This window comes from Lissotriton vulgaris, chromosome 2_1, assembly GCF_964263255.1.
Source record: "Lissotriton vulgaris chromosome 2_1, aLisVul1.2, whole genome shotgun sequence".
NCBI lineage: Eukaryota > Metazoa > Chordata > Amphibia > Caudata > Salamandridae > Lissotriton > Lissotriton vulgaris.
Genome location: NC_141687.1, coordinates 1548995478 through 1549017023, shown reverse-complemented (window position 1 = coordinate 1549017023; position 21546 = coordinate 1548995478). Strand labels below are relative to the sequence as shown.

At 51.6% G+C, this 21546-nt stretch overlaps 1 protein-coding gene and 1 pseudogene across 1 annotated transcript in view; one reads left to right on the top strand and one right to left on the bottom strand.

Moving 5' to 3' along the window:
- The window catches only part of LOC147732882 (protein mono-ADP-ribosyltransferase PARP14-like), a 1251483-nt gene that overhangs the window by 1140191 nt on the left and 89746 nt on the right, over positions 1 to 21546 (bottom strand). The gene's annotated exons all lie outside the window — the stretch shown is intronic.
- Positions 3551 to 13896, top strand: LOC147732883 (uncharacterized; annotated as a pseudogene).

The following is a 21546-nucleotide window of genomic DNA, read 5'->3' as shown; positions in this document are numbered from 1 at the left end:
AGCAACCCCCAACTCATCCTCTGTCAGAGGCCTGTCTAGGCGTTCGCGGGTTTCATCCGTGATCGCTCTTGGCGGCAAATCGTCTATAAATTTGGCTACCAGGTCCGCGTCTATGCTTTCATGTGGAGAGTATAGATCCGCATAGTACGCCGCAAAGCCCTCCGCAATCAACTTGGGGTCTGTCATCAAGGAGCCTGAGTCATCTAGAATCCTCGGGGAGTCTGAGCATGGAACTGTCCCTGACATAGCCTATGAAGCATCATCCCTGATTTATCTCCCCATTAGTATACTCTGCTGCGGGTAGCCAGCCACATCTGCCGTGCCTCGTCCATTAACAATGAGGCATAGGACTGCTGCGCCAGCAGCAACTGCTCCACCTGTCGGTCCTCCCCATCCAGTCCACTACGTCGCTCCAATTCCCTGATGTCCAACTCGGCCTGAGTCAGGGTCTCCCTACGCCTTCTCTTAGCTGCCGCGCACCAAGCAATGTCCACGCCCCAGAGCGTGGGCTTCATAGCCTCCCAAAGTGTCCCCTAGGTCGCCACTGTCCCTACATTGTCAGCTAGATAGTGCGCGATTGCCCTTCTCATATGTGCTTGATAGTCCCCTAACTGCAAGTGCCAGACCGAGAGACGCCAGCGAAACGGCTGCCGCCGTTGATTCAGGCCTATAGTAACTGTCGTGGGGGAGTGATCCGATGCCTCCACCCTACTCTGGGCCGCCAGGGGAACAAAGATATAGTCCAGCCTGGAGAAAGATTTGTGGACCGCTGAGAGGAATGTGTGAGAGGAATGTGTACTCCCGCCGTGCCCCATGCATCAGTCTCCATGTATCAACCCAACCAAGATTTCTAATCATATCATGTAATTTGGTGTGCCCTGTCACCTCCCTACTCCCTCCCGGTCTGTACCTATCTCTTGTTTGGTCTAACACATCGTTCCAATCTCCAACAATGACCGCCAGTCCATTTGGGACCTCAGCCCACACTGCCAATATCTTTTCTACTAGGGACCACTGCAGAGGAGGCGGAGCATACACACTACCAATCACCACCTTTCTCCCCCCAGTGTGCCCTGAACAAAGATGTACGGACCCTGTGTATCAAGCCAGTGAGTGAAGTGGACATATGGGACCCTGCGATGTATCAGAATAGCGACTCCTCTGGAACCTCTGGTAAATCCAGCGTGCAAGACCTGTGTATAGCCAAACCTCTGAAGACACAGTGTTTTAGTCCCCAAGAGGTGCGTTTCTTGCAACAGTACAATATCCGCCCCCACCCTCTTGGCCTGTATCAAAACTGCCCCCCGCTTGGCCTTGTCCAGCACGCCCCTTACATTCCAACTAAGGTCACGAAGTGTGTCCCCGGGCTCTACAGCCCCATCATCCGGGCTCAACATCCAGTACCATTCGCATCGAATGAGTCCTGCTCGTGCCCGCTGTGCGTATTCTCAACCCCCACCAGAACATTGTCCCGACGGTGCAAACCCCCCCCCCCCGAAACAACAGTAAACCGTTCCCCGGATCCCTCCCCCTACCCCATACCTCAAAAAACAATGAAGTACCTGTTGCGGTGACGCAGGGCCTCCACCCCAAATGCGGAGTCGCGACCCTCTCCACCAATGGATCCCAATACCCCTATGCAACTGCCCTAAAGCCTATACCCACCAACCCACCCAGAAGGACCCCCTCCCCGCCTCTAGAACCCCCCCCCCATCCCCAGTCACCCTCCAGGCGTTCTCCGGAACCTTCATTCATGCGCTAAAGTCGTACCCTCTTCCCCGTATGGACGAGGCCCCCCGATATGTCCCAGGACGGGGCCTCAATGAAGCAGAGGGCTGAAACAGTAGGTCTACTATATGTCTCTAATGTCAATTCACGAGCCCTTCTTCTGCCTCTCGGTCGCCCCCAACACTGTTTCGGAGGCCGCATCCGACGCCGACCGCTGCCTTGATCTGGATCTCCAATTGCCCTTGCGCCGCCCCTCCCGAGGGGGTTCCGTCCGTGCTTCGTCCCGGTGGGAGTCGGTGTCTCTCCGCTGGGATGTGTTGACCTTCACTGGTCTAGTTTCATCTGTCCACTGAAACACCTCCTCTGGGGAGTCTAAGAAATGTGTGCGGGATTGAAACACCACTCTCAAACAGGCCGGATATAGAAGGGCATACTGTATTTTCAGGTCCCGCAGTCGGGCCTTGGCTGCCGCAAAAGACTGGCGCTGCTGTTGTACCATGCGGGTATAGTCTGGGAAAATCATGACAGTGTGATTCTCGTACCGCAATGGTTCTTTCGCCCTGGCCTGCTTTAGGATCACGTCCCTCTCGTGGTAATTGAGGAGCTTAGCTATTACAGGCCGCGGTCGCGCTCCCTCCGACGGTTTTTGCATCAGGGCCCTGTGTGCTCGTTCAATTATAAATCAGCGAGAAAGAGTGTCCGGCGACATCCAACTTTCCAGCCACCGCGTCAGGAAGCCCTCCATATCTCCCTTCACATCCCTCGGGTAGTCCAACAAAGCGGAGGTTGTTGCGCCTGGCGCGCCCTTCTGCATCCTCCACCCGGTGTGCCAACCCTTTCTGGATGGATTCCAGATTAGCCACTTTACGTTTAAGGGTCACTATATCATCCTCTGCCCCCGAGATGCGGGTCTCGACCTCCGTGATACGGGAGACCGCGTTGCGCAGATCCTGGCTCAGTAGAGTAACGTCTGACCCCACTGCCCCGATCTTCGCATCTAGCACATCACGGGACTGAGTGACGGCCGCCATCAGCGCTGCATTGTCTGGCCCAGCCGCCTGAGATCCACCGGAGGCTCCAGCGCTGCCCCCCGGCCCGGCAAACTTGTCCATCAGGCCTTGTTTGGGGCCTCCCCCACGGCCACCTGCTCCGCGGTTCACTCAGTAGTACCTCCGGGCGTTGTTCGCACACCCTGTCAGGGGGCCCCACTGCGGCCCGAACCACCCGCCGGAACGCTGAATGCGGCACCCCCCCGCTGTCTCCGCTGTCCCAGGTCGCCTCTGTCTCACTTCTCCGGGGCCCCACACCACTTCCTCTAGTCTCTATGTCGCCGCAAGCTCCTGCTGGGCAAGCCGTCCGCAGTCTCGTTTGCGGGGCCCACGATCCTCCCCCCGCGCACCTTGTTGCAGGAGACGTCCCTCCCGTCACTCACCGCTTACTCCGCGGGGGGCCCCCAAGTGTAGGAGACTCGGCCGCACAATCCTCCGCCAGTGTCCGCCAAGGCAAGGACCCCCAGCTACTTCTCGGGTTCCGGGCGGGGGTATGTGAAAATCGAGGTCCCCGGCTGCGGCCGCCTGTGTAGGCCTCTCCTCCGTCTGTCTTGCTCACCAAGGGAACGCAAGGCTCCTAGCTTGCTGCCCTCTCCGTTTCGTGGCGTTACCCAGCGATATCCAGCCCAGGGGCACCCAGCAGGGCTGTCTCCTACCTGCAGTGCTGTTCATGTGCTGTGCTGTGCTGCCCCGGCCCGCGGACCGGGTCCCTCTGCTCCACGTCTCTCTCCGGGCCGTCAGCGAGGTCCGCACCCAATGCTCTATTAGACAACATGTGGTACAGAGACATGAGGGAGGTTGGAAGAAAGGTCACAAATGAGTCATGCTTTGTATGTTCACACATTCCTCACGCTGTAAGCGCAGATAAATTGCTCTTTCCTAAAGAAGTCCCACCGCCCACAGCCAAATGTCTTCTACACCGGTTTCTTTGCCGCATACATGGTCAGATACAGCTCCACTCAGCCAAAGTGGATGATGCATTTGTAAATACCACAGAGTGGGATGACAAGTATGTAACATTTACAGTCATCACTATACATTGGAAATTGAAAGGAGAATGGAGGTTTACCGTGCTATGAAAATACCTGCCGACATAATGCAGGTTTGGGAACATCACTATAAGATACTAGGGTACTTCACATTCCCAACGCCCCCATCGAAATGCCACTCACCCGAACATCATCGATGTAACCATACCCATGACACATGCCCTTGTCAGTGGAGACCAATTCTGCACCTGAAGGCCAATATTTATTTCAACAGCAAGTGGAATGGTCCACATGACTTAATATGTAAGGCAGCCTCCTTAGGCAGCCCAATTGTAGGACAAGAGCACAAACATTATTTCAATGAGGATATAGAGAGGGAGTGTGCTGAGATATGGGCTCAGGAAACTAGAAGATACACTTTCAATGAGGGTACACCATACAAACCAAAAAGAGCATACAAGCTTAAGTCTCCTCTCCTTTGCTTCCTAGGTAATGGAACAGTTCCTGTGGGTCGGAATACTAATTGCAACAGCACTAGTTTTAATTCGGACCTTAAGTACGGCACCTCCAGCCTCATGGACATCTATTGGGCCTGCGGAGAAAACATCTATCTGCAGCTGCCTCCCCACTGGCAAGGACTTTGTTCCATCGTGACGATGCATGAACTGCATCTGGTCGTTCCAGCAGCGAGCATTTCCAACATTCATACCCACCCGATGTCAGGTGATGTCCCCTTGCTCCACCACCAGAAAAGGGAAGCCATGAATTATTTCTCAGATGGCCCTTTTCATGAGATTCCACAAGAATTTCGCCTTTTTAACGATGCTGAACTTTTCTTCGGGGCGTTATCCCCCTGTTGCAGACAAAAGCCAATGCTCGCTGGCTCCAAGTGACCAGGTACGAGCTGATGCAGCTTGTCAACAACACCCGTGATGGGTTCAACGCCGTGAAAGAAGAACTACGACCTTTGAGACTCATGGTTCTGGAGCATCGCTATGTTTTGGACCAGCTAACTGAAGATCGTGAAGAAGGTGAATGGTGTGGGACATGTGGGCGGCACTCTGCTGGGCCGACTTTGCTTGGATGAGCCAGTCGTCCAGATAAGGGTAGACGTGAATGTTTTGTCTCCTTAGGTGCGCCGCCACCGTCGCCAGGCACTTCGTAAACACCCTGGGCGCCATGGTGACCCCGAAAGGCAAAACCTTGAACTGGTAATGTTTTTTTTGGATGGTGAACCGGAGGTATTTTCTGTGTGACGGGTGCAGCGGAATGTGAAAATACGCATCCTTTAGATCTAACGTTGCTAGAAAATCTCCCTGACTGAGCAACGGGAGCACTTGCTGCTGGGTCAGCATGTGAAAGTGCTCCGACAGAATGTATTGATTGAGGGGTCTGAGGTCCAGTATGGGTCTGAGGGACCCGTCCTTTTTTGGTATTAAGAAGTACAGTGAGTAAACTCCTGTGCCTCTTTCTTCCACAGGCACGAGTTCGATCGCCCCTTTTTGCAGCATGATGAGTACCTCCTGCTGCAATAAGTGCAAATGCTCGGCCGACATAGGACGGTGTCTTGGGGGTATGTTGGGTGGAGTGGATGTTAACTCCAGACAATAACCGTACTGGATAAGTTTTGTGACCCACCTGTCTGTGGTGATGGACTTCCAGACCGGCAGGAACTGCTGAAGTCTCCCCCCGACCGGTGTTGCGTGGTCGGGGGCAGTGACAGGGCGTCACTGTTTGTTGGTGGCAGAGGATCTGGAGTTGTTGTTTCCTCGGCCCCTGCCCTTGGTGCTGTTTCCACGATATCCACCTCGACTTTGTTTGGTGTAGGTGGATTGCGTGTTGCCCTTATAATACTGCGTGTTTTGGGAGCTTTGGCCTCTGGAAACACCTCTATTGCTGGAGCGACGAAAAGAACCACCCCTGAATTGCTGGGACTGCAAGGCCCCCATGGACTTAGCAGTTTCAATGTCCTTCTTTATCTTTTCTAAGGTGGTGTCCACCTCTGGGCTGAACAGACGATCAGGGTTTACTGTTTGATTAAGAATGGTGGTCTGTATCTCTGGCTTAAATCCCGAGATTCTAAGCCAGGCATGTTGTCTCAGCATGACGCTAGTGTTGATGGCTCTGCCCGCGGTGTCAGCCGCGTCCAGTGCAAACTTTATGGAAGCATTGGATATTAGCTTCCCCTCTTGGATGAGCATCTCAGCCGCCTCTTTGTATTCATCAGGCAGGTGCTGCAACAGGGTTTCCAGTGTGTCATAGTGTGCCCTGTCGTACTTTGCTAGAAGTGCTTGTGTATTTGAAATGCGCCAGATATTGGTCGCTTGAGCTGCTACCCTTTTCCCCGATGCCTCAAACACCTTTGATTCTTTATCTGGGGGAGGAGCATCACCCATTGTTTGAGAATTAGCCCTTTTCTGGGCATTTGAAACAACAAGAGAGTCCAGAGGTAGCTGTCCCTTGATGTAAGTAGGGTCAGTAGGCGCTGGCTTATACTTCTTCTCAATCCTCGGGTTTATTACCCTGGCTCTGGTAGGCTCCTTAAAGATGTCCCCAGCATGCTTTAAGACACCCTTTAACATAGGGAGAGTTTTTACAGTCCTCTCCGAGACGGAAAAGGTGTCAAAGAGAAAGTCCTCTTCAATGGGGTCTACATGGAGCTGGACGTCATGGTTTTTAGCCGCCCGTTTAATGAGGGCATGAAAAGCCGCAGAATCCTCAGTAGGTGACGTTTTCACAGCGTAGAGCTGAGTGTCTGGGGCAGAGTGAGGATCACCTGGGTCAGCCCCAGCTGCCCAGGGCTCGTTGATATCATCAGTGTCTGTGTAGACAGGATAGCTGTACTCATCCTCATCATCACCATCACCAGCGTCCACGTCGGAGTAAGTGGGCGACACATTATGGCCATGTGGAGAAAGTGGTTCCACAAGAACAGGAGTAGAAGTGGAATCCTTTTTCTTCTTTAAAGGAATCTTGTAGGACTCCATAGGCCGTTCCGGGGCAATTTTCCGTTTAAGTAGGGAAAGCCTGCCTGTTTCGGCATCAATAAAGTGTTCACGTTGTTCCTCCAACGAAGATTGTCAATGCTTCTGGGTTGGAACCACTGTTGTCGACTTCGGCATCGAGGGCCCTGTCTCGGGCATGCCCGTTCCCAACTTAGGGGCGAAAGCCTTCGGCGCCACCTTTGGCGGCAACGTGAAATGAATGGGTGTCGACCCCTTGTGAGGTTTCTCGACAGGCTTCGAGGGTGGAGCATCTTTCGGGCCGACCGTCGAGGCCTTCTCCTTGATGCGCTGTAGGGAGTCCGTAACCTTCTTGGTGAAAGCGGCGGACGGCCGCACCGAGTCGCCGGGATCCTTCGAGGCACCACCAGATGTGGACTCGTGGATTGCACCGCTCTTGGCCTTTTCTTGTTGGCACGGAGTCTCGTGAATCTTCGGATCACCTAGCCTTTTGTCAGCATCGACCTTCTTTGGCGCCGATTTACTCGACAACTCTGACTTTTGTCTTTGGCGTGGCAGACTTCGTCTCGACGCCCTTGACTTGTGTCTTCGGCTTGACAACAGCCTTGTGCTTCGTCGGTGCCGACGGCTCCGAGTCCTTTGATCCGACCAAGGTAACTTGCACTTTCGGTTTCGAGGAGGGCACCAGTGCTTTCGCTTGCGTCGAGACCGTTTGTTTTGCTTTCGGTTTCGATTTCTCATGGCGCGGCTCAATAATAATGTCCGTAGCCGAGCCCGAAGGCGGGGCCGTAGAACCCATTGTAAGGTCTTGGGTAAGGCCTACTGGCGATCCCTCGACCTGAGCCTGTTGAAGCCGTAGGGCCCCAATGTCTGTTTGAGTCAGCTCTTCGCTCGAGCTATCTTCCATGGCCCCAAAGGCCCCGTCGTCGTCTCCTACCTCGTCGACGACTTCTTCGGTCTCAAACATCTCTGCGTCCTCGTCGTAGTCGACCTCCGAAGCGGGATTCGACAAGTTTTCTTCAACTTCCCGGTCCGCTCCCTCATCATCCCCGACATTGAAGATGTCCACAGGCGTCGGCGCAGTTTGCTGGGCCTCCTGGCGCGCAGCGCGTCGAAGCTTAAGCGTCTTCTTGGATCTGAAATGGAAACAAGCCATGCACCTGGCTTCATCATGATCCGGCGACAGACACTTGTTGCACACCGGGTGGACGTCGATGTGGGGATACTTGGAGTTGCACACGGGACATCTCTTGAACGGACTCCGTTCCATGATGATCAGTCGATAGAGTCTGTGGCGTCGACTGGGCCTTCCGCGTCGAGAGCACGCGGGTTTGTAGACTCCGGCTCGGGACCGAACTGGAATAAGTAGGCACCGAACGCGAGACAATACGGACGATGAAACTAAAGACCTTTTGGCCTTAAGAATGTTTTTTATCGATTCAGACAGAGAGAACCAATACACATCCGAACCCAATGGCGGAAAAAAACAATCTGAGGATGGAGTCGATGCCCATGCGCACTGTAGTCCAGGGGAGGAGCCACCTATCTCGTGATACTTCGAAGACTCTTCCAGGACAACAATGTGCGATCATCCGGACCCAACACTACGCGGCGATCTATGCACAAGATATGAATTCAGCAGCCCACATGCCTCGAACCTATTGTGCCACGCAGGTGTTTTAGAGGGCTCAAATGGAGCGGATACCCGCATTTTGAACACACTAAAACGGGGGAAGCGCTCGAACTACTGCTAGCTAGTTTTAATATGTATGAACCAACCAAAACAGGGGGAAATGACCCACTTACAAAGGCTCGATCAATGGGTCGGTTATTGATTATATATTTATCTCCCCAGGCCTTATTCCTAAGGTGAAAGAATATAAGGCAATTGCCTCACCCCATAGCGACCATAATCCTCGGTCGGTGGAGTTACACTGGAGTGACTTATGGCGCAAACAACTGGGACAGCCCCGGGTTTGCACCATGGCGGTGCCCAGTGACCAGAGCAGACGGCTTAAATGGGGTAGGGTTGTGCAGGAAACATTTATGGATACCTTATTGCCTAAAATTGAGGGGTCACTTGAAATTTGTATGGACCAAACCACCCCTAACCCCCAAATTATAGTAGCTTTTGACTCTATTTGTGCACAAACTGCCAGGGACCTTATGACACCTCCATCACGATTCCCTCCGAAGCCTCATAAATGGTTTGATACCAATTGTTCACGGTCCTATAGATCCTTGAAACGAGCCTTAAAGGCTAATGTAAGGGACAAGGTCCTAATTTCTAACTTGAGGCGGGAATATAAAGCAAATATCAAGGCGAGGAAAAAGGCGATCAAAAATAATGCATGGAACGACCTCCTTACTATAGATGTCCTTAGAGATAGTAAGCGATTTTGGGACATTCTAAACCATTCTTTCTTTTCGGGGGACGATAACACTGTCATAGACTGTGTGATCCCTGATGAGAAGTGGGTCCAGCATTTTTGTAATGTATATGGCGGTAAGTGCAGTGTAACAGCTAGATCTACAGAGGGGGGCCACTACTCACCCGCAGTGGAGTTTACTGAGGAGGAGGTCCACAAAGCAATAATGGAGTCTTCTAAAAATAAGGCGCCTGGCCCCGATGGTGTGCCGGCGGACTTCTTTAAATACTCCCCGACACTTTGGTCTAAAGTATTAACTAGAGTCTTTAGGGCAATAAATGAAGGGACCTTCCCTGATACATGGGCAACATCTATCATAATACCCATTTTTAAAAAGGGAAACCGGGAGGATCCTGTGTGTTATCGCCCTATTTCCCTCATCGATTCTGCCTTTAACATCTTAGGCAGAGTCTTATTAGCCAAACTGAGGGAAAATCTAGAGCTGTGCGGGGGGCTCTCGAATATCCAATATGGGTTTCGAGAAAAGCGGGGCACCCTGGAACAATTTTCCAACCTGCATCTTTTGGTCTCCAAATACACGGTGGCCGGGGAGGGGGTCAGTATATTTGGCCTTTATGGAGCTCTCCTCGGCCTTCGACCTGGTGAACAGGTCTACGCTATGGTCCCTTTTACTTGAGATTGGGATAGAGGCACATTTAGTAGCTCTCATTGCTAGTTTGCATCAGGACCTCTCAGCTAAAATAAAGGTCTCTAGGGATGGCAGGTGCACGGACAGTTTTAGGTCTGAGAAAGGGGTGCGCCAGGGCTGCATCCTGGCCCCCCTTCTCTTTACCATCTATATAAATGGGCTGGGGAAATACCTGGAAGCAGGGATGGCTGACGTGCAGCGTATAGGAGGAGAGCAGGTTCCGGCACTCCTATACGCGGACGATGCTGTGTTAATTGCCCGTACGGGCATTGGTCTACAGGCCCTTTTGGACCGATTTGGCTCCTTTATGGAGAATCTTGACTTAAAAGTTAACGTAATTAAGTCACATGCTATGATTGTAGGCCGTAAAGGAAATAAGTTGCAAGCAAAATCTTTTATTTGTAAGGGTGAGGTTCTTTCCGGGGTCCCTGTTTTCCCATACCTGGGGGTTCTTTTTGACCAGAGAGGTTCCTGGGTCCCCCAGATCAAGGCAAAGAGCATAAGCTTAGCCCGATCAACATCAGCCCTGTTGGCTTTTACAAAAAGACTAGGGGCCAAACCAATGGAGGCAGTGATAAAGGTATACAACAGTAAGTGTATCCCAATTGCCATGTATGGGTCAGCCTTGTGGGGATATGTAAATCTGGATAAAATCCAGAGGGTGGAAAATGGGCTTATTAGACAATTTTTATCTGTCCCCAAATCCACCCCTACTTTCACGATTCATGAGGAAATGGGTTTTACCTATATTACTGATAAACTGAAATTAGCCCCACTTCTTTTTTGTGCTAAAACATGGTTGAACCCAGAGTTAACACTCTACCATGCTATTCTCAAAGATGTAACCTCAAGGGATCAGGCCATGAGAATACCCTGGTTGAGGCGGCGGAGGGCGAAGACTCCCAACTGATATCGGCCAGGACGGATCACGCTCTCTTGATGGAGAGGCTGAAAAACATTAATTTCGCAGCACACTCCGCACGCACACACAACACTGGTGACAAACCGGGCAGACTCCTATCGTGGCTGATTCGACAAGACACTCAGTCTGCGTCGGTATTGTCGGTCCGCACGACACAGGGCACTGAAGTCTTCACCCAGCAGCAGATACATGAGGCGTTCACGACGCACTACCGGTCCCTATACAGCTCGCGACTGGAAGCCACCGAGGTGGAGATCACGGACTACCTGGCGACACTACGACTGCCAGTGGCCACTCACGCCCAGCAGACGGAGCTGGGGGCGGAGCTTACCAGTGAGGAGCTGCGAGAAGTGATCTTTTCCCTCTCTAATGGCAAGGCGCCGGGCCCGGACGGGCTCCCGGCCGAATTCTACAAGGCCTATTCCTTGGCGCTGATACCCGAATTGTTAAAGGTGTACAAGACGGCATCTGAGGATGCTGAACTTCCAGCGTCCCTGAACGAGGCCAATGTGATCTCCCTGCTAAAGCCAGGCAGAGAGGCGTGCGAGCTGGGTTCGTACAGACCATTGGCGCTCCTCAACACAGATTACAAAATATTGGCCGCAACATTAGCTCGGAGACTTGCACCCCTAGTTCCCACACTGGTACACTCTGACCAAAACGGCTCTGTGCCCACCCGCAGCACGTCTTACAACATACGCCGCTTCTTCAGAGTCCAACGATATGCGACTTCCACCTGGCCACGTTCAGGGTGCATAGTGCTTGATCTTGAGAAGGCGTTTGACTCGGTGGAGTGGCCTTATCTCCTCCGAGTCCTCGACAAGTATGAACTAGGCGATGCCTATGTCCAGATGGTGGGGCTCCTCTACCAGGCACCCGAGGTACGAATCCGGACGGGACGATTGTTCTCTGACAGAATAAGGATTGGGAGGGGCACCAGGCAGGATTGTCCCCTCTCTCCCCTGTTATTCGCACTCGTGATGGAGCCATTGGCAGAACTGCTCCGGACCTCCGGCGCCACCTGGGGTATCCCACTGGCAGATGGCACCCATTCGGTGTCGCTGTATGCCGACGACTTGCTGTTGTATATCAGGGACCTCACCCATATACCCGCGGCAATCACGGACATCTTTCGAGTGTTCGGGGACATGTCGGGACTCCGCGTCAACTGGTCTAAATCGGGAGTTTATGCGTTCAGCGCCACTATGCCACAATGTGATGTGCGCATGATGGGAGAGACGCTCCGATGACACCCAACGGTATTCCGGTACCTGGGGATCCTTATATATCGGGACCCCGCTGATCTCCTGGAGGGCAACCTCGTGAGAGCCATCTCCTCACTGTCAGCCCAGGTCACGTTCTGGAACTCCCTCCCACTGAATGTGCCGGCTAGAGTGGCACTGACGAAGATGATAATGCTCCCCCGGCTCCTCTACTTTTATGCTAACCTTCCGGTATATGTACCAACACGCATATTTAAAGGGTTGGAAGCCCTCACCAGGCGCCTCATCTGGAATAAAGGACGCCCCCGGGTGGCATTGAGGACCCTCTACGCGGCCTCGGAGTCTGGAGGCTTGGCGGTTCCCAATCAGGAACTATATTACCTGGCGGCCCAGCTGCAGTGGGTTGCCTATTGGCTGAGTGGTAAGAACCTGACGGACACGGCTACAGAGGACACTACCCTGTCCCCCATACAGGTACTGACGCTCTTCCATCCCCTGACGCGGGCCGGCCCCCCAACCAGGTTCATGTGGCTGTCGCAAAGCAGTGCTTTATGCGGAGCCTCAGACTCACCAAGAGCACGGTGCCCTACGCCCCGAACCTGCCTCTGCAGGGGACCCCCTTGGGAAACGGCGTGCTGTCATCGTCTGGGCTACGCAGTTGGACGGCGGCAGACTTGGACGGCCTAGGCGACCTGTATGACGATGGGGAGCTACTGTCCTTCGAGACTTTGGCCGCCGACACCGGCCTACCGGCAGGCCAGTTTCTGACACATGCAAGGCTTCTCCGTGTGCTGACGGAGGCATGGGGAGACCTGACCCACGAGCCGACCACAAATATGCTCATTCAATACTTACACGTGATGGGCGATGGTTCCCATATAGTGCACTGGCTGGCACAGGCACTGAACTGTCATACACAATTCTCCTCCCAACGTCTGAGGGAGAAGTGGGCGGCCGACAGGGGTAGTGAATGGACCGACAAACAGTGGGCCGCAGTATTGGCAGGCGCCGGGAACATTCCCTGCAACGCGAGATTTAAGGTCATCCAATACTACATCATTCATCGCGCATATCTATCCCCGGACAAGCTGAACCGCTATTTTGGCCTCACCTCGTCGGCATGCCCTAGGTGCGGCCTCCTGAACTCGGACCTACTGCACGCACTCTGGAACTGCACACACCTCACTTTGTACTGGTCGGCAGTCACTGACACGTTAACGGCGGCCACGGGCGATACCCTCCCCAAGACATGGGAAGCATGCCTGCTGGGACTCTACAAAAGAACCAAACAGACCAAACTGCAGGCGCGTTTCTGGGACCTGGGGCTCATCACGGCTAAGCGACTCATCACGAAGCGGTGGAAGAATGATGCCCCCCCGCGACCTGCAGACTGGCGCCGCTCATTTGACAACTGGGCTTGCGCGGAGAGCGTGTCTCTACACAGGGAAGAGACGGCGGGCCTCCGTATGTACCCGATTGCCCAGGACTGGGACGCTACCCTAGCTGTGTACCATCGGACTTGCACCCAGGCTGGTATCACATAAACACCTAGATACGGAGCGATGAGAGACCTGGCATCCGCCGCCCCGACATGACGCTCCCCCCCCCTCCCACCGACGGGGACATGCCCAACATAATCTGCTTGCTATCATTCCCCCCCCCCCTGCAATGCTACCACAGCAGCCCTTCGTCTACAGACGTCCCCGCCCCCACGCTGTCCATAAATGGCGCAACGCACACCACCAGGGTCACTGATACACTACTGTACACGCTCGTACTAGTCCGACTGTTGTTGAAATGTTTTCCCTCTCTCTTTTCTTATTTTTTTTCTTTTTTGTTATTTCCCAGTTGTACCTCTTGGTTGGCAGCGGGTTTGTTTCTACTGTACACACGGTGTTGTTCTTTATTCCCCTCCCCGCTTGCCCTTCCCACAATGCTTATTGACCACTGCCATGATCACATGAATGTAGCCCGCGACCCATATGGAAATATGGGATGTGACTCCTGCCTCTGCTTTATCCGTGCCAACCAGGGAACGCAGACTAGAACACTCATTGTTGGTTGTTATGACCACATTGGTCCTTTTGCTGAGCTGAATGTTGCAGACCCTGTAATCCGAGACTCTTCCTGGCACTGATAATTGTGGACTAATGCATCTCCCCTGGCTACTGTTTATTTTCACCTATGTAAAACTGACATGTCGAAAATGTTACTGGCTGGAAAATGTATGCAGATTTTATGACATTGTATGTTCTATTGACTTGTTGCTTGTGAAACTAAATAAAATCTGGGACCATTGGTCTTAAAAAAAAAAAATGAGAATACCCTGGTTGAAATACATTAGATCTGCATTTGCTACGCTTGGGAGACCGGAGCTTTTTACTGTACCAACTAACATCAGGAGGGAAGACAGGTGGATTAAGCAGGAATTTCTGGAGAGGGCTTGCCTGGAGAGAGAGGAGTTAGAACTGAGGAAACCCTCTGTAAGAGCTTACATGGTTTTAACCACTACCCCCTCTCTGGAACCATATTTAAAAATTGTTACTAACCCACTCCACAAATTCTTGTTAACAAAATTTAGGATGAACTTGATTCACTATTCACTTGGTAGTTTCCCCGTGTGGACAAAACCAGAAGACGGTCCGCCCTGTGATTGTGACCAGTTTTCGAATCAGGATACCCTCCATTTTACATTTTTTTGTGGTCTGTATACTACTGAGAGGGCAAAATATTTATTTCCTGTCCTGAAGGCTGCTGGCTTTATTCAAGTAAGGCCAGCGCTAATTTTTCTCCAATCACTAGCGGACATCCATTCCATTTTTAGTGTTGCATGCTTCCTAACAGCTGCCTTCAGATTAAGGAACAAAAGAATTCCCCGGAGTGCTTTATTTTAATCTTATTTTAAATGTGGTTTTATCTGTAACTAATTTTTAATCATTTGTAAACATTAGGAAACAATGAGATTAATAATTTATTGTCATCATTGGTAATCAAATTCACTGATGTTTTTAAAAATTGTTCTGTATTGTATCTTGCCTTTTATGATTTTAACAAAAATCGAATAAAGTGTATTTTGACTGACTGACTTATCATAGACACCTCACCACCTTAAAACATATAAAAAGGAGGTTCACAAAGACCTCTTTGAATTACTCCTCGTAAGTGAGTTCTTCCCAAGGGTTACTTGAGAACCCTTGTATTTAGTACATGTACTTTAATTTTACTGCTTATGTTATATTCTGTCTTATGAAATGTTATATTTGCCATGCCCACTTTTAACATTGCTTTTTCCTTATAATATTTGAAATGTACAACTTGTAATTGCAGGGTTTCTCACTTATAGGCAGATGTGAGTATTCCCAGGTGAAATGTGTCTTGCTTTTTGAATGCATTCCTGCCACAAATGATAAATGTGTCCTTAAGATTTAAATCTTCACTCTGACTATCTGAAAACTGTCATTTTGATGTCCACGAGGCTATCTGAGAATGCAGAGCTCTGGACACAGAACTAATGTGATTTTTATGCCTTTATATTACTGTTTCTAGAAGTTGCATCTTCTTAATAAAACTGTTAACCTTTCAGCTTCAGTTTCCACGGCTCACATATCTGTTTTTTCTACTTTTAGAGCAAGGGTTCCTGCACAACCGGGTACAAATTAAGGTGCTCCTTTGTCCCTAGTTCTCTCTCACGATCTTGCCAGCGCAGGCTTCAGAGCCACTGCGCCCAGCCCCCTGACCCCTTCTGCCCTGTAATAAATCTCCCTCTATCAGAAGATCAAGAAGAAGACCACCCGCTGTGCAGCTGCTAACAGGACGACAACACCTGACTTGGTCCCAGCCCTACCGGCCTGTCGATCCTGGAACCTGCTCCTGCCTAATTCCGGCGACTCCTGCAGACAGCAACCTTGGGACACCCAGAGGACCTGCTTGCCTTGACCCTCTTAAAGACTGGGACTTCCATCAGCAGAGGCTCTGCTGCAACAACCCATCTGGTGCCAACCAGAAAGCTCCGGACCAGCCGACTTTGCACCCGCCGAGCCCAACCGAACCAAGGCCACGAGGACGCCCCCCGGCATCTGGGACCCGAAGTCCAGTGCCCAAAGACCTTCCTCGACGAACCAGCTGACGCCTGCATACTCAGAACCCGGGGCCACCCCAACCGCGACCAGGCGAGGGTAAGCTTTTCCGACACCCAAAGACAACCCTGCACCCAGCGCCCTACAGCCCCCTGTGCCTTCCTTTGGGTTACCTACCTGTTCTCCAAGATCCCAACTTACCTCTCAAAGTGCTGGTCGCCCCTGGAGAGTCTCCGTCCCAGAGCCTGCAGCCTTGGTTCCTTTTTGACCTTTCCCATGGATAACATTGAGCGCCCGACGGCTCAAGAGCACCCTGCACCCAGCTGCCCGAGTGCCGCTGGCTGTGCCACCTTTGTCCTACCCTACTTCCCCCCTTGCCCTGAGCAAGTGACTAGGAGCCCAGCTCCCACAGTCGCGTGGCCTGCTAGCCAGCAACCACCAACCGAAGGCCCCCTTTCCCCCATTGGATATCATTGGGCCTACCTACCTCTGCACCCGGCCGGCCCTGCGCTGCTGGGGCAGAACCGACTGTACTTACCTGACCCTGGTGGACCTCTGAGTCTATACCCGGAACCTTAACTTCACCAGCCAAGTACTCACCTGGAAACCGGTAACTCACTTACCTGCCACTGGATAACATTGACCCATTTTGACTTGAAAATTTTCTAAGTGTGAAGTTTTGAAAAGTGCAAATATTCACATAAAATCAGCCTAAGTCCGAATTCCGAAGTACTCACCTGCAAGTAGGCGAGAAGCCAGTACTGTACCTTGCAGCCCAGTACTGAACCGCAAAAGTAATCCTTACCGGGTTTACTAGTATTCTGTATTTTCTCCACAGGAGCCCATTGTCTGCTTTTCCATGAAATTTCTTCTAAGTGTCTACTTTTGAAAACTTGAAATATTCTTTAAAAATCATACGAAATACTAAAACGCAATTACCTACCTGTTTTAAGTTCAGACCCCAGTGCTGGCCCTAGAAGCTCAGTACTGGATTACAAAAGTAACGCGATTATACTTTACCTATAACCTGAATTTTCTTCCATTGAATAACATTGCCAGATTGTCATTGATAAGTTTCTAAGTGTGGACTTTTAAAACAGCTTTATATTCATGAAAGTTCACCACAGTAACTAAAACGTTTTTGCTAATCTGGTTTCAGCTTAGACCCCAGGACTGAATCTAGGTTCTAGTCCTGGAACTACTAAAGTAATCTGAACTGTAATCCACTGTACTTTTAAGGTAACAATCCATTGAGCTCAATGCTAAAGTGTGTCTAGGCTTGAGTTGCCTTCAGCAACTCCTGTACCTATTGTGTTCACCAACGTTATTGCTTCCTTGCAAAGTAATTACATGAGAGTTCTCATATCTAGCAAAGTATATTTTTCTGCCTGTTAGTTCTAAAAATAAAACAACCATATCTTTGGATATTAAAACCATTGGCCTGGAGTTCAGCCTTCGAGTGTGTGAGATCCTTTGCTGACTGAGTGTGTACAACAAATGCTTTGCACTGCCCTCTGGCACTGCCTTACTGCTTGACCAAGCTACCACTTTTGAGAGTACGGTCAGACCGGACTTTAACCTCGGTTATACCTTTGGGGTTTGTGGACTATACACACTGTACTTCATTATTGTCCAGTATATATAGAGCTACTTTCTCACAGTACACTTACGGTTTGCGGGCCCAAATCCATAAAACAAAGAAATGTCTACCTCCAAGGTTATCAAGTTGTTTTGACCCAGGAGTTTTCATATCTGGGGTGGTTGTTGATGCCAAGGGAAATTGCGGCCCCGGTAAGAAAAAAAATAGCTCAGTGGTTTTCCAGTGCTACTAGTTTTATTTATAGTTTAGCCTTGCAAATTGATAGAAAACCTATGGCTCCCTTGCTGGAAGTTGTTAGGAGCAAATGTCTCCCTATCTTCACTTACGGAGCTGGCATATGGGGCTATTCTAACATCTTTCCTTTTCAGATAGAAGAGAATAGGGCCATGCGCCACCTCCTTGGCGTACTCCATCATGAGACTCTTGTATTGTCCATCAGGAGCTTGGCGTCGGGTTTAAGACCTATCTGGTGTGCCATCAGGGTGTACCAACATGCAGGCACTAAGAGGAAGGTGATCTTGGATTGCCTTGTTTGTGACAGAGGCTTAGCTATTACTTGGTAGTCGTATCAAACAGGAATGCACTGAACTGGGGAGACCCAAGCTTTTTTCCGTCCCTACATATCCAAGCCTTATATATCTTGGCTTAAGAATGCGTTCACAACCAGAAATAGACCGCTAGAGAGGTACTTGAAGCAGCCAAAATTTCCATTAGGGAATATGACAGTTTGCAATCTACCCCCATTGTGGCATAATCCTATTACGATTTAGGCTGGGCTTAGTAAGGTGGCATTTAAGTTTCTCACTGGGCCAATTTAATTAGGCTAATGTGTTAATTTGTCGCTGTGAGGAGTCTTCCCCCCAGAGTTTGCTCCACTTTACTTTTTTTGCACATATTACAGAGCCCTTTCCAAAACATTTCTAGTTCCAGAGCCTGAAGCGTTTGAAAATGAGCGGAGGCCTAGTTGTACCTGCAGTCTTTGAATTCCCTTCCCTTTGCTGTTCAGTTTGTTCCTTTTCAAATTGTGCGCTGATTAGCAGAAAACAAATCTTACCAACGACAGGCGAACACTAAAATGGCAGAAGATAGTTCTGCATGAAAACAAGTTTAAGGGCATGCAGCATGATATGGTAGCGGTGCCCTCAAGCTCCAGTCCCTGGCTGTAACTACTGGTGGAGTGGTTGAAGTAGTCACCGCCCACTCACGTATCTTTGATCGACTCAGTTCTTACTTCAAATTCCCGAGAACAGACCCAAGACCCAACACTCTATCAGGGGGAACCTCGTGGTACACAAGGGATTGTAGAAGGGAGCGCTAAAATCTAGCCTTAGCAATTAAAGCCAAAGAGTGCCCTAATCAAAGCCTCTAGGAAGCGCTACAAGTTAGCTCTGTACCAGGCGAGAAGGGCGTGGGATGAATCCCGATGGAAGCAACTGAAGGAAACATGCGCTGAGAAAGATTCCAATTCTTTTTGGTCTTTTGTCACTTGGGGCAACAAATCAGGGGCCCAAATCTCCCCCCAACCACATCACAGGCCAGGCTTGGTTTGATCACTTTTGGAAGCTTTATACAGACTCTGGGGACACGCCTTTAAAGGAGGTGGTTGTCTCCTTTAGCCTACCCTCGAATTATGAATTTTTCACTTTGGGAGAGATCGAGGCCCCTATAGGCCGAATAATACAATCAAAAGCAGCCGGGCCCAATGGTATCCCAGTGGATCTATTTTTATCAGACATCAAAAGTTGGGCCCGCTATATTTTACTTCTGTCAAACGCTGTAGCCAGAGGAGCCCCACTACCAGAGTCAAGGAAGGGGGCAGAGGTGGTTATAATATATAACAAGCATTGGAAATGCAATAGGTCTCGCATCATTAGAGTTAGTGCTTTTAGAATTGTTTATGGGTTTTTTTTGTAAATCTTTAGCATTTTTGTTTCCTGTAGCCAATGCAAAAGAATTACAAATAAAAAAAGCCATAAACATTTCTAAAAGCTCTAACTGAAATGGTCTGAGACCTATTGCACTGTGTGAGGGTGAGGGGTTGAGGGTGAGTGAGGGTGAGAGTGAGGGTGGGTGAGGGTGAGTGAGGGTGAGAGTGAGGGTGGGTGAGGGTGAGTGAGGGTGAGGGGTTGAGGGTGAGTGAGGGTGAGGGGTTGAGGGTGAGTGAGAGTGAGGGTGAGTGAGGGTGAGTGAGGGTGAGGGTGAGTGAGGGTGAGGGTGAGGGGTTGAGGTTGAGGGGTTGAGGTTGAGTGAGGGTGAGTAAGGGGTTGAGGGTGAGTGAGGGTGAGGGTGAGTTAGGGTGAGGGGTTGAGGGTGAGGGGTTGAGGGTGAGTGAGAGTGAGGGTGAGTGAGGGTGAGTGAGGGTGAGTGAGGGTGAGTGAGGGTGAGTGAGGGTGAGTGAGGGTGAGTGAGGGTGAGTGAGGGTGAGTGAGGGTGAGTGAGGGTGAGTGAGGGTGAGTGAGGGTGAGTGAGGGTGAGGGGTTGAGGGTGAGGGGTTGAGGGTGAGGGGTTGAGGGTGAGTGAGGGTGAGGGTGAGTGATGGTGAGGGTGAGGGGTTGAGGGTGAGGGTGAGGGGTTGAGGGTGAGTGAGGGTGAGGGGTGAGTGAGGGTGAGGGTGAGTGAGGGTGAGGGTGAGTGAGGGTGAGGGTGAATGAGGGTGAGTGAGGGTGAGGGGTTGAGGGTGAGTGAGGGTGAGTGAGGGTGAGGGTGAGTGAGGGTGAGGGTGGGTGAGGGTGAGTGTGAGTGAGGGTGAGGGTGAGTGAGGGTGAGGGTGAGTGAGGGTGAGGGTGAGTGAGGGTGAGGGGTTGAGGGGTTGAGGGTGAGTGAGGGTGAGTGAGGGTGAGTGAGGGTGAGTGAGGGTGAGTGAGGGTGAGTGAGGGTGAGTGAGGGTGGGTGAGGGTGAGTGAGGGTGAGGGGTTGAGGGTGAGTGAGGGTGAGGGGTTGAGGGTGAGTGAGGGTGAGGGTGAGGGTGAGTGAGGGTGAGTGAGGGTGAGGGGTTGAGGGTGAGGGGTTGAGGGTGAGTGAGGGTGAGGGGTTGAGGGTGAGTGAGGGTGAGGGGTTGAGGGTGAGTGAGGATGAGTGAGGATGAGTGAGAGTGAGGGTGAGTGAGGGGTTGAGGGTGAGGGGTTGAGGGTGAGTGAGGGTGAGGGGTTGAGGGTGAGTGAGGGTGAGGGGTTGAGGGTGAGTGAGGGTGAGGGGTTGAGGGTGAGTGAGGATGAGTGAGGGTGAGTGAGGGGTTGAGGGTGAGGGGTTGAGGGTGAGTGAGGGTGAGGGGTTGAGGGTGAGGGGTTGAGGGTGAGTGAGGGTGAGGGGTTGAGGGTGAGTGAGGGTGAGGGGTTGAGGGTGAGTGAGGGTGAGGGTGAGTGAGGGTGAGGGTGAGGGTGAGTGAGGGTGAGGGGTTGAGGGTGAGTGAGGGTGAGTGAGGGTGAGGGTGAGTGAGGGTGAGGGTGAGGGTGAGTGAGGGTGAGTGAGGGGGAGGGGTTGAGGGTGAGTGAGGGTGAGTGAGGGTGAGGGTGAGTGAGGGTGAGGGTGAGGGGTTGAGGGTGAGTGAGGGTGAGGGGTTGAGGGTGAGTGAGGGTGAGTGAGGGTGAGGGGTTGAGGGTGAGTGAGGGTGAGGGGTTGAGGGTGAGTGAGGGTGAGTGAGGGTGAGGGGTTGAGGGTGAGTGAGGGTGAGGGTGGGTGAGGGTGAGGGGTTGAGGGTGAGGGGTTGAGGGTGAGGGGTTGAGGGTGAGTGAGGGTGAGGGGTTGAGGGTGAGTGAGGGTGAGGGGTTGAGGGTGAGTGAGGGTGAGGGGTTGAGGGTGAGTGAGGATGAGTGAGAGTGAGGGTGAGTGAGGGTTTGAGGGTGAGGGGTTGAGGGTGAGTGAGGGTGAGGGTGAGGGGTTGAGGGTGGGTGAGGGGTTGAGGGTGAGTGAGGGTGAGGG